The following is a 13,243-nucleotide window of genomic DNA, read 5'->3' on the forward strand; positions in this document are numbered from 1 at the left end:
TACAAATCCACAAAAAAAAAAAGAAGTCCAGTCTGCATGGAAATGCGCCAGTCTCTAAGGTGGAGTCAATAGAAAAGGTAAAATTAAAAGGGTTTTTGATGTTTTTTACCACATGCCGACCAGTCACTGTACATTTACATCGGCAAAGTGTCTCTCCCAGGCAGAATCGTGTTAATAAACGTCATCTGCCTGGAAGGAGCTAGGGGGCGGGCACACTCCGCCGCAGGCGCGCTCCCGCCCCCCGATCATCAGCAGGGAAGCCATTGCGGGTGTCAGGCAGCTCCGATTGCTGCCTGACACCAGCGATCTCTCCCCACTGACAGAGAATTTAACCACTTTACCACTAGAGCATTTTGCTGTGTTACGTCTGGGCCACTTTTTGTGCTTCGGCACTGTGCGACTTTAACTGACAATGGTGCGGTCATGCAATGTGGTACCCAAACGAAATTTACGTCCTTTTTTCCCACAAACAGAGCTTTCTTTTGGTGGTATTTGATCACCTGTGTGATTTTTATTTTTTGCGATATTAATAAAAAAAGAGCGAAAATTTTGCAAAAAAATGACATTTTCAACTTTGTCTTTTAAAAAATATCCAATATACTCAATTTATGTCATTTTTTTTTGGCCAAAATATATTTAGCTACATGTCTTTGACAAAAAAAAATTAAATGAGCGTATTTTTATTGGTTTGCGCAAAAGTTATAGCGTCTACAAACTATGGTGTAAATACTGAAATTTTACGCAGCTTTAATTTCTGACTGCCTATCTCATTTCATGAAGTGCTAAAATGGCAGGGCAGTACAAGAACCCCCCAAATTACCACTTTTTGTAAAGTAGACATCCTAAGGAATGTTCTGAGAGGCATGTTGAGCTCATTGAATATTTCATTTTTTTTTTTTTTTTTTTTTACACAAAGTTGTCATTGAAATGATATATTGCTCACACATGCCATGGGTATATGTGTAATTACACCCCAAAATATATTCTGCTGCTTCTCCTGAGTACAGGGATACCACATATGTGAGACTTTTTGGGAGCCTAGCTGTGTACGGGACCTCGAAACCAATCACAACCATCAGAATTTCAAAGGGCGTACATTTTTCATTGCATTTTCTCACTACCTATAACGGTTTAGGAGGCCCTGAAATGTCAAGATACCACAAAACCCCCCCAAATGACCCCATTTTGGAAAGTAGACACCCCAAGCTGTTTGCTGAGAGGCATGGTTAGTCCATGCAATATTTTATATTTTGCCACAAGTTTTGGGAAAATTACAATTTTTTTTTTTATTTCTTTTTTTTAACACAAAGTTGTCACTAAAAGATAAATTTCTCACACATGACATTGGTATATGTGGAATGACACCCCAAAATACATTCTGCCACTTCTCCTGAGTATGGGGATACCCCATGTGTGAGACTTTTTGGGAGCCTAGCTGTGTACGGGACCCCGATAATCAATCCCCATCTTTAGGTTTTCTAATGGCGTAAATTTTTGATTTTACTCCTCACTACCCATCACAGTTTCGGAGGCCCTGCAATTTCAAGATAGCACAAAACCCCCCAAATGATCCCATTTTGCAAAGTAGACACCCCAAGCTATTTGCTGAGAGGCATGGTGAGTCCATGGAATATTTTATATTTTGCCACAAGTTCCGGGAAATATATTATTATTATTTTTATTTTTTTACACAAAGTTGTCACTAAATGATATATTTCTCACACATGCCATGGGTATATGTGAAATGACACCCCAAAATACATTCTGCTGCTTCTCCTGAGTACAGGGATACCCCATGTGTGAAACTTATTTACAGTCTAGCCGAGTACAGGTCCCGAAAGCCAACCCCCACTTTCAGGCTTTCCAAGGGCGTAAATTGTTGATTTCACTCCTGACTACCTATCACAGTTTCGGAGGCCATGAAATGCCAAGGCAGCACAACCCCCCCCCCCCCCAAATGACCCCTTTTACGAAAGTAGACACCCTAAGCTATTTGCAGAGAGGCATGTTGGGTGTTTTGCAGATCTCACTTTTTGTCACAAAGTTTTGGAAATTGAAAAAAGAGGGAAAATAATGTATGTTCCTGTTTTTTCTTCATTTTCCAAAAAAAATGAGAGCTGCAAAATACTCACCATGCCTCTCAGCAAATAGATTGGAGTGTCTACTTTGCAAAATGGGGTCATTTGGGGGGGTTTTGTGCCATCTTGGCATTTCATGGCCTTCAAAAGTGTGATAGGTAGTAAGGAGTGAGATCAACAATTTACGCCCTTAGAAAGCCTGAAGGTGGGGAGTGGTTTTCCGGGTCCTGTACGCGGCTAGACTGCCAAAAAGTCTCACACATGGGGTATCCCTGTACTCAGGAGAAGCAGCAGAATGTATTTTGGGGTGTCATTTCACATATACCCATGGCATGTGTGAACATTATATCATTTACCGACAACTTTGTGTAAAAAAACAAAAAAAAAAAAAAAATTATAATTTTCCCGAAACTTGTGGCAAAATATAAACTATTCCATGGACTCACCATGCCTCTCAGCTAATAGCTTGGAGTGTCTACTTTGCAAAATGGGGTCATTTGGGGGGGTTTTGTGCTATCTTGGCATTTCATGGCCTTCAAAAGTGTGATAGGTAGTAAGGAGTGAGATCAACAATTTACGCCCTTAGAAAGCCAGAAGGTGCGGATTGGTTTTCCGGGTCCTGTACGCGGCTAGACTGCCAAAAAGTCTCACACATGGGGTATCCCTGTACTCAGGAGAAGCAGCAGAATGTATTTTGGGGTGTCATTTCACATATATCCATGGCATGTGTGAGCATTATATCATTTATTGACAACTTTGTGTAGAAAAAAAAAAAAAACAAAAAAAAACAAATGGTCATTTTCCTGAAACTTAGGGCAAAATGTAAAATACTCCATGGACTCAATATGCCTCTCAGCAAATAGCTTTGGGTGTCTACTTTCCAAAAAGGGGTCATTTGGGGGGTGTTTGAACAGTCCTGGCATTTTAAGCTCAATTTTAGCAACACATCACCCACTCTTCTAACCACTTGAAAACCAAGCCTTTTCTGTGACTTTTTGTTTACATGGAAAAATATTTTTTTTTACAAGAAAATTACTTTGAACCCCCAAACATTATATATTTTTTTAAAGCAGAGGCCCTACAGAACAAAATGGTGGATGTTGCAATTTTTTTTTGTCACACGGTATTTGCGCACGCAATTTTTGCGTAAAAAAAACACTTTTTTTATATTTAATGCAGAAATACACTATATAATTCCAAATTGTTTGGTAAAATTTAAAAGACGATCTTATGCCGAGTTCATAGACACCTAACATGACATGCTTTAAAAATTGCGCACACCCGTGCCGCGGCAACAAACTACGTACGGTTTTAAAAGCCTTTAAAACTCCTTACAAGTTACCACTTTGGACTTACAGAGGAGGTCTACTGCAAGAATTACTTCCCTCGACCTGGCGTTCGCGGCGATACCTCACATGCATGGTGCAATTGCAGTTTACATATGACACTAGACCAACACTTGTGTGCGCATTTGCGTGCAAGCACAGGGGGACAGGGGGGCTTGATATTTTTTTTTTATTTGCTTTTCTATGTTATTTTGACACCTTTTTTTTTTTCATTTTTTTTTTCATTTTTTTTTATCATTTTTATTGTTATCACGGTGAATTTAAATTTCCCCATAGCAATCTGTAGTGACAGGTACTCTTTTTTAAAAAAATTGGGGTCTTTTAGACTCTAGATCTTTCCTCTGACCTTAACGCATCTGACCACACCAAAATTGGTGTGATAAAATACTTTCCCAATTTCCCAATGGCGCTGTTTATTTCTGGCGAAACAGAAGTCATGAAATGCTCGTAGCCTCCGGTATCTTAGGCCATAGAGATGATTGGAGCCATTCTAATCTCCAATTAGCTCTATGGTTAGATAATTGAACCACCGGCTGCACTCTCGGGTTAACCGGTGGGACAGGAGAGCCCGAGAAAAACCACGGAAGGCTGCGGAAGGCGGCGGTGGGGGGGGGGAGGCCCCTCCCACTGCATGTAAAAGCAGTCTAGCGGCCAATTACCTGCTAGGATTGCTTTTACATGTAAGCCGACCGCTGGCTGTAAAAAACGATACCAAGATGATGCCTAAATCTGCAGGCATCATCCTGGTATAACCACTCAAAGTCTAGCAACGTACCAGTACATTGCTGGTCCTTGTTTGGCATATAGGTTTTTTTTTTTTTTCATGCAGCCTGTGGGCTGAACGAAAAAAAAAGAGAACCTATCAGAAATCAGCACAGGAATAATGCGTAGTATTACTCATCATTAACCGCCCAAACAACCACCCACTGAATTTAATGATGGGTATACACGACACTATCCACGTATACCAAAATAGGATTTTAACTGCAGTGCTGAAATCAGAAAATCACCACAGCTGCTATCAGCAAAGGTATCCATATATGCTGAGCGCAAACGCTGTTTGTGTCAGAATATATAAAATCAATGCATGGTAGCCGACGAGTACCTGCAAGAGAAACAGGTCACAAAAGAATGAAAAAAAAAAAAAAGTACATTAAAAAAAGTACATTAGGAAGAGTAGGACATATAAAATGACTGACACAACAAAAGTTTTTGGATTCTCATCATTAACCGCCCAAACAACCACCCACTGAATTTAATGATGGGTATACACAACACTATCCACGTATACCAAAATAAGATTTTAACTGCAGTGCTGAAATCAGAAAATCACCACAGCTGCTATCAGCAAAGGTATCCATATATGCTGAGCGCAAACGCTGTTTGTGTCAGAATATATAAAATCAATACGTGGTAGCCGACGAGTACCTGCAAGAGAAACAGGTCACAAAAGAATGAAAAAACAAACAAAGGACATTAAACGTACATAGGAAGTGTAGAAGAACATAAAAAATGACTGAGACGACAACTATTTTTGGCTTTTATGTATTTTTTTTTTTCTTCAAACGTCGAGTTCCAGGTTCCAGGTTCGGGTCTCTCAAAATGACGATAGCCATCGAACATCTTTTGAGACCCTGTGTAAATGTGCCCTAAACTGTGCCGTGCTGTACCCTACGCTAATAATACAGTAGTGTGTGGTAGCAACGGAAACAGTCACCGTGGCAAAGACCAGGTCGGTCAGGACAGTCGGGACAATAATTCCGGGTGTCACGCCTTAATCCGCGCTTGCTGCAGACACGGCATCTTTTTTGGGGGTATCTTTGTTTAGGGGTACTCGGGAGGTATTCCGGAAAATGCCTCTCATGCAGCCGGCTCACTGCATCTGGTTGGGGAAGTTGGGCAGGAGCACCAGCTGGATACAGGAGGGCTCTGATTATCTCTTCTTGGAATTGAAAGAAGGATAATGTTCCGGCAGACGCTTTGTATAAGACAAAAGCGTAGTAAACAGCCAACTAAAATAGGTATACAAACACTTTTTTGTACCAGCGTCTGGCCTTACGGGCAATTAAGTACGGTCCCATCATCTGGTCGTTGAAGTCCACCCCTCCCATTTTACGGTTATAGTCGTGGACACAGAGGGGCTTCTCAACAACACCAGTGACCGTAGAAATTTGGACTGCCGTGTCTGGGTGAATGGAGGACAGCACGTAAACGTTTCGTTTGTCCCTCCACTTCACTGCAAGCAATTCCTCGCACCTCAAGCAGGCTCTCTCCCCCGAGCTCAGTGGGGCATTTCCTAGCCGTTGAGGGAAGCCCCGGCGATTAGATCGCACGGTGCCACAAGTGCCAATTTGCAATTGAAAGAGGTGTTTAAAAAGTGGCACACTTGAATAGAAATTGTCCACGTACAAGTGGTACCCCTTTCTGAATAAGGGTGAAACCAAGTCCCAAACTATCTTGCCGCTGCTCCCTAGGTAGCCTGGGCAGTCGGGGGGCTCCACAGTGCTATCTTTTCCCTCATAGACACGGAAATTAACTGTATAGCCTGTGGTCCTGTCACAAAGCTTATACAACTTGACCCCGTATCTGGCACGCTTGCTGGGGAGGTACTGTTTGATAGCAAGGCGACCAGTAAACTTAATCAGGGACTCGTCAACGCAGACAACTTGTTGGGGGTAAACAAGGCTGCGAACCGCTGATTGAAGTGGTCTATGAGGGGCCGAATTTTGTGGAGCCGATCATATTCAGGGTCTCCCCGAGGACGACAGAGTTCATTGCCGTTGAAATGCATGAACCAAAATATTTTTTCGTATCGAATCCTGGACATAGCAGCAGAGAACATGTGCATTTGATGAATTGGGTCAGTGGACCAATATAACCGCAATTCATTCTTTCTTGTAATGCCCATGTTGAAGGAAAGGCCCAGATAGGTTTTAAACTCCTGAATCGTAATAGGATTCCAGGCAAATGGTCTGGCAAGGGGTGAATTTGGGTTGGCGGCGATAAATTGTTGAGCATACAAATTTGATTGGTCCACAATAGATCTGTAAAGATCTTCAGTGAAAAACAGCTCAAAAAAGTTTATGGGATTAAAACCAGCTGTTTCCACTTGGATTCCGGGTTGGGCGGTGAATGGGGGAAGTACTGGCGCTGTGGAATCTGTGGGCTGCCAATTAGGATATGCCAGCGCTTCAGGGAGGACACTATGGGCTCTACGGGCCTGTCTTCGGATACGCGGTGGCTGCGGGCCACGACTCATGCTAGCCACCGCACCAGCTTCAACTGCACTCAGGTGACTCGCCACGTCACCAGGTGATACTGCAGTGCTGGTTGAAGGTCCAGGATGTACTAGGCCGCTCGTGCTTGCCAGTTCACGAGAAGTGTGAGCAGCACTAGTACTGGCACTCTGCTGCATACGAGAAACCCCCGGTTCTTTCAAGTCAGCAACTCCAGAATGGGGTCGGGTACGCCTGACCCTAGCAGGGACCCCTCGGTCGGAGCTATCTGTCAGGGAGCCGCTGCCATCATCTGGTTCCTATATTGACCCTAATTCTGCCGGTGAGGCTTCCCCATCGCTCTCACCTGACATGGTCATTATACTGTAAATATCTTCATCACTGTACGAAAGTTTGGTCATTTTGGTAACTAAATTTACCGGTACAGTGATGCGACTACTAGGTAATAAAAGCACCTGGTTGTCGAGGACTATTTGTTCACTACAAAAAAAAAACTGCTAGTGCTAACAGAGATCAGGCCTGACTCTGCTAACGCAGCAGTTTTGTGTGATTTGTGTTTTTTGGAAGTGTCAGTAATCTATTGATTACTACACTTGCCTGGGTAAGGTGGTCTGGGCAAGGGGGCTAAATGCAGGTGCTAGCAGGAATCAGTGCTGATTGTGCAAACACTGCGTTTTGGGAACACTAAATTATGAGGACGCTAGTATAGTTCTGATCAGATCAGATATTGATCTGTTCAAACACTATACTAGTAACGGTGGTGTGTGTGTGTTAGTGTACTTGACTCTGACGCTAAGTAACGGTGGTGTAGTGGGACCCTGACGCTAACTAGCTAGCCTAAGTTGTGTCACCCGTGACGCTAATACAGTGATCGGTAATCACTGTATATAGTGAACACTGTGACAGGGAAGTGAAGGGGTTAAACTGGGGGAGATCAAGGGGTTAAACCTTTATAGAGGATAGATGGCGGGTGGCCTAAACCTATTCGGGCCTAGCGCAAGCGCAAATTAGGGTCACAAGTGACACTAAATACAGTGATCAGTAGTTATCTGATTTACTGTATATATTAGTGCACTGTGTTATAGAGAGTGAAGGGGTTAACTGGGGAAGATCAAGGGGTTAAACCTTTATAAGGGATAGATGGCGGGTGGCCTAAACCTATTTGGGCTTAGCGCAAGCGCAAATTAGGGTCACAAGTGACACTAAATACAGTGATCAGTAGTTATCTGATTTACTGTATATATTAGTGCACTGTGTTATAGAGAGTGAAGGGGTTAACTGGGGAAGCTCAAGGGGTTAAAAGTTTTTTAGGGGATAGGTGGCGGGTGCCCTAACCTATTCGGGCCTAGCGCAAATTAGGGTCACTAGTGACACTAAATACAGTGATCAGTATTTACCTATATACTGTATTTAGTGCACAGAGTAATAGGGTGTAAAGGGGTTAACTGTGGGTGATCAAGGGGTTAAAACTTTATTAGGGGATAGGTGGCGGGTGCCCTAACCCTATTTGGGCCTAGCGCAAGCGCAAACTACGCTCACAAGTGACACTTATACAGCGATCAGTAAAATATCTGTATACCACTGTATATAGTGTTCACTGTGAGGGGTTTTGGGGGTGATCAGGGGGTGATCAGAGGTGATGAAGGGGTTAAATGTACCTATGTGAGGTGTGTCAGTGTGCTGCTTGGTGGAACTCACGTTTTTGCTGTGTCTCTGTCTTCTCCTGGAACCGAAAGGACTCCAGGAGGGACAGTGACATCACTTCCCCTGTCTGTGTTTACATTACACAGACAGGGGAGAGTTAACCATTGGCTAGGACCGATCGCCAGACACTGACCAAAAATCATTGGTCAGTATCTGGTGATTGATCGGTTCCCAACCGAATCCGATCAGAATCGGCACCCGCAGCGCGCGGGAGCGCGCTCTGGGAGCCGAGAACGCGCCGACGTAGGTCTACGTGACCAGACGGGATCGTGCCACTTTGCCGCAGTACTATTCCAGTACTCAGCGGTAAAGTGGTTAAACACAGCCGTCCGTTCTTCTCCCTCGGATGATCACAGAGGCTATGTGATCTTTCTATATAGGATCGCATGTCTCTTTGATGATCTCACAAGCCCAACTCTCCCACAGTTAGAATTCCTTAGACTTACATTTATCCCCTTGATCACCAATAGTATTAACTCCTTCCCTTCCAGTGTCATTAGTACAGTAACAGTGCATATTTTTTAGCACGGATTACTGTCGTAATGTCACTGGTACCCCCAAAAGTGTCAAAAATGTCAGTCAGGGTTCTAATCTGTCCGCCGCAATGTCGCAGTCCCCGCAAAAAATCGCAGATCGCTGCCATTACTAGTAAAAAAAAAAAAAAGCAATAAAAATGACATAAATCTTTCCCGTAGTTAGTAGACGCAATAACTTTTGCGCAAACCAATCAAAATACGCATAATGCAATTTTTTTTTACCAAAAATATGTAGCAGAAAACAAATTGGCCTAAAATGTTAAAAAATTTTGATTTTTTTTTTTTTTTGGGAATGTTATATAGCAGAATGTGAAAAATATTGTTTATTTTGCAAAATTGTCGCTATTTGTTTGTAGCGCAAAAAATAAAAAATGCACAGGTGATCACATACCACCAAAAGAAAGCTATATTTCTGGGGAAAAACAGGACATCAATTTTATTTAGGTACAGTGTCGCATGACCGCACAATTGTCTGTTAAAGTAACACAGTGCCGAATCGCAAAATAGGGCCTGGTCATTAGAGGGAAAATTCTCCGGTTTGAAAGCGCTTAAAAAGGTAATGGGCATTCAATGTGACTATGCTGGGGCTTGCTCAAGAGTACTTACACAGAGTGAGTTACATGCTTCTTCATATATGGTACTATTAGGTAGTTTCTTTGTTGCCAGCAGCTGAACAGGGCAGTGGGAGAATAGAGAAAGTGAATATGTGTTTCTGGGGGGAAGTCATTAAAGCAAACTGGTTGCATTGCTCTACATAGAAACACAGGTTTGCTTAAAAGTTAACATAATATTCTACTATCAGCAGGGGAGGGCCGACTATTCGGGCACTTCGGGCACTGCCCGAGGGCCAATGGCCAGTAGAGGGCCCCACAACAGCTTTCACTTCGATCTACCCATCAATCACAGCTAACCGACGTGTAGATCAGGTCCCTGCTCCCTGCAAAGAGACTGTAGTGTATATAGATCTCTTATGATGCGCTCCTCCCCTCTGGCCCCTCCTTCCCTCCCGTCCACCCCAGGTGCTTGTTTTTGTCATCACAAGAGGGGAGGGTGTGGCAGGGAGGAGCGCGGCATGAGAGGTTTAATGACAGCCTCTTCCTGTGCTACTCTGCATAGAGGAAAGTGCAGCATGCTTGTATGCTGCTGTGTTCCCTGTGTCCCGTGAGCCTCTATCTGCCCAGAAGCCTGCTATGTGCCCAGCTGTGTGCCCCTATTGCCCTGCTGTGCGACCCCATGCTGTGATGTGTGCCCTGCTTTGTGCCCTACTGCCCATGATGTGTGCCCCAATGCCATGTCCACCACTATGCCCTGCTGTGTGCCCCCATTGCCCTGATGTGTGCCCACATTCTGTGATGTGTGCCCCCATGCCCTGCAGTGTGCTTCCATTGCCCTGATGTGTGGCCCCATCACCCTGTGTGCCCCCATACTGTAATGTGTGCCCCTATGTCCTGCTGTGTGCCCCCATGCCTTGCTGTCTGCCACCATGCCCTGCTGTCTGCCCCATGCTTTAAAATGTGCCCCCATGCCCTGGTGTGTGCCCCATGCCCTGCTGTGTGACCTCATGCTCTCATGTGTGCCCCTATTACCCTGCTGTGTGCCCCCATGCCTTTCTATGTCCCCCCATGCCTTTCTGTGTGCCCCCATTGCCCTGCTGTGTGTCCCTATTGCCCTGCTGTATGTCCCCATGCCCTACTGTGTGCCCCCATTGCCCTGCTGTGTGCCTCCATTCCCAACTGTGTGCCCCCATGCCCTTATGTGTACTTCCATGCCCTGCTGTGTGGCCCATTGCACTGCTGTGTGCCCAGATTCCCTGCTGTGTGCCCTCATGCCCTGCTGTGTGCCCCATGCCCTGCTGTGTGCCCCATGCTCTGATGTGGCCCCCGTACCCTGCGTTTTGCCCCATGCTCTGATGTGTACCCCCATGCCCAGCTGTGTTTCCCCATTACCCTGCTGTGTGCCCCCATGCCCTGCTGTGTTCCCCTACGTCTTGATGTGTGCCCCCATGCCCTGATGTGTGCCCCCATTCCCTGTTGTGTGCCCCCATTGCCCTGCTGTGTGCCCAATACCCTTCTGTGGGACCCTATAACCCGTTGTGTGGCCCCATTCCCTGCTGTGTAACCCATTGACCTATTCCCTGCTGTGTGCCCCCATGCCCTGTTGTGTGCAGCTATGCCCTCCTGTGTGCCTCCATGCTCTGCTTCGTGCCTCCATGCCCTGGTATGTACCCCCATGCCCTGCTTTGCGTCCTATTGCCCTGTTGTGTGCTCTCATGTCCTGCTGTGTGCCCCATTCCCTGCTGTGTGCCCCATGCCCTGCTATGTGCCATGATGCCCTGATGTGTGCCCATGATGTGCCCTGATGTGTGCCCATGATGTGCCCTGATGTGTGCCCTGTGACTTTCCCTATGGTGTGCCCTGATTTGTGCTCTGTGTTATGGCCCATGGCCTACTGTGTGCCCTGTGATATGCCCTACTGTGTGCTCCATGATGTGCCCTACTGTGTGCCCTGCAGTGGGCCCCATGATATGTCCTACCATGTGCCCCATGCCCTACTATATGCCCCCACTGTGTGCCCAGTTCCCTCCTGTGTGCCTTGTGATTTGCCCTGAGCCCTACTGTTTACCCCATGATGTGCCCTGCTGTGTGCCCAGTGATGCACCATTCTGTGCCACACAATGTACCCTGCTGTGTGCACCATACTGTGCCCCATAATGTATCCTCTTGCCTCCAGGTAATATGCCCTGCTGTGTCTCATAATGTACCTTGCTCTGCCCCATAATATGACATGTTTTCACCCCTAATGTGCTCTGCAGTGCCCCATAATGTTCCCTCATGTAATATGCTCTGATGTGTCCCATTATTTTCCCTCTTGCCCCCATATAATATGCCTCATAATGTGTTCTGCTGTGCCCCATAATGTGCCCTCATGCTCCCATGTATTATACTCTACTTTACCCCACAATGTGACCTCCTGCCCCATGTAATGTTCTAAGCTGTGCCCTGCTAGCTCCCATAATGTGTCCCTCTGCCTCCCCCCCATGTAATGTGACCTATAATGTTCCCTGCTGCCCCCCCCCATGTAATGTGTCCTATTATGCCCCCCAACCTGTAATGTACCCTGATGTGCCCCATAATGTGCCCTGCTGCTCCCCATGTAGTGTGCACCCTTGCCCACACACACACATATAGTGTCCTCCTGACCCCCTGTGCTCTGACTAGCTGACTCCTATACTTTGACATGCTTCTCACCCCCATGCTCTGCCCTGCTGCCACCCTGTGTACTTTACTTGTTTGACCCACCCCATTCTCAGCCCTGCTGCCCCCTGTGCCCTGCTTATCTCAGGTTTGACCCAGAATTGAGCAATTGCGCAAAAGGATGCAAGCACAAGTTTCCCATGAAATAGGTACGTTTAAATATTTATTCAATTTTTTTGTGCTATTTCTAAAAATAATTGTTATATTAACAGCTCCCTGATCATACCACTGTTTAGTGAGCTGTAGAACTGAACATTACTTTAGGGCTTCCCTGAGATCTCAAACTTTTTGCCAAGAGTTCCTTGGTAAAAAGGTTGAGAAACCCTGCTTTATGTCAGGGTGCCAGGAAATCAGACCACACGAAGATGCAAGTAACATAAAGCAGTTTATTAGGGCAACAACAATAAATGCATAGCAAGAGTGAGGAGTGAAATCAGGAACAGCCGGGGTCAAGTCCAGAGGCGTGTAGTTATCCAAGCCGGGATTGAGTCTAGAGGCGGGTAGTCATCCAAGCCGGGGTCAAATCCAGTAGAGGGTAGTCTGCCAATGCCGGATCATCTGCCAATACGGGGTCGTCTGTGTTGTGGAATCGAGAGCCAGGAAAGTCATCAGCCAAGCCAGGTCATGCACGGAGGAACACAGAGAACAGAATACTGCTAGCAGTGTTGCACCTTGGAGCACAAACACAAGGGCAAGGAATACAAGCCCTCAGGTGAGATATATATTATATATATATATATATATATATATATATATATATATATATATATATATATAGTCAGGTGTGCAAAATCATCACTGAGCGACACCCAGGCAGCAGGCAAGTGATGATGCAAACATAGTTTATAAGAGACAGACTTGACACTTTATGGGTTTTCCAGCTTTAGGTCTCCCCTTCTTTAGACACTCAGTCTCCTCAGCCCTGTCCCACCCTCTTTAGCCTATCATGAACAAACCAGTTTTGGTCCCGCAGAGATCGTGGTAACGCAGTGCAAACTGAGGGGTGGGACTTTGTGTGGGTGTGGTTCAAGTGTGTGCAGGGACACAGGGGGCCCCATGATCTCCTGTTGCCCGGGGTGCCCCATGAGT

The 13,243-nt window shown here is 45.5% G+C and overlaps 1 protein-coding gene across 1 annotated transcript in view; it reads left to right on the plus strand.

Annotated features, from left to right (window-relative positions):
- LOC309560467 (uncharacterized protein) overlaps window positions 1-13,243 on the plus strand; it is a gene marked incomplete at its 3' end in the record, with an annotated part of 138,152 nt that overhangs the window by 94,960 nt on the left and 29,949 nt on the right. The window lies entirely within an intron of this gene.

This window comes from Pelophylax lessonae (genome assembly GCF_965119305.1).
Source record: "Pelophylax lessonae genome assembly, chromosome: 7".
Lineage (NCBI taxonomy): Eukaryota > Metazoa > Chordata > Amphibia > Anura > Ranidae > Pelophylax > Pelophylax lessonae.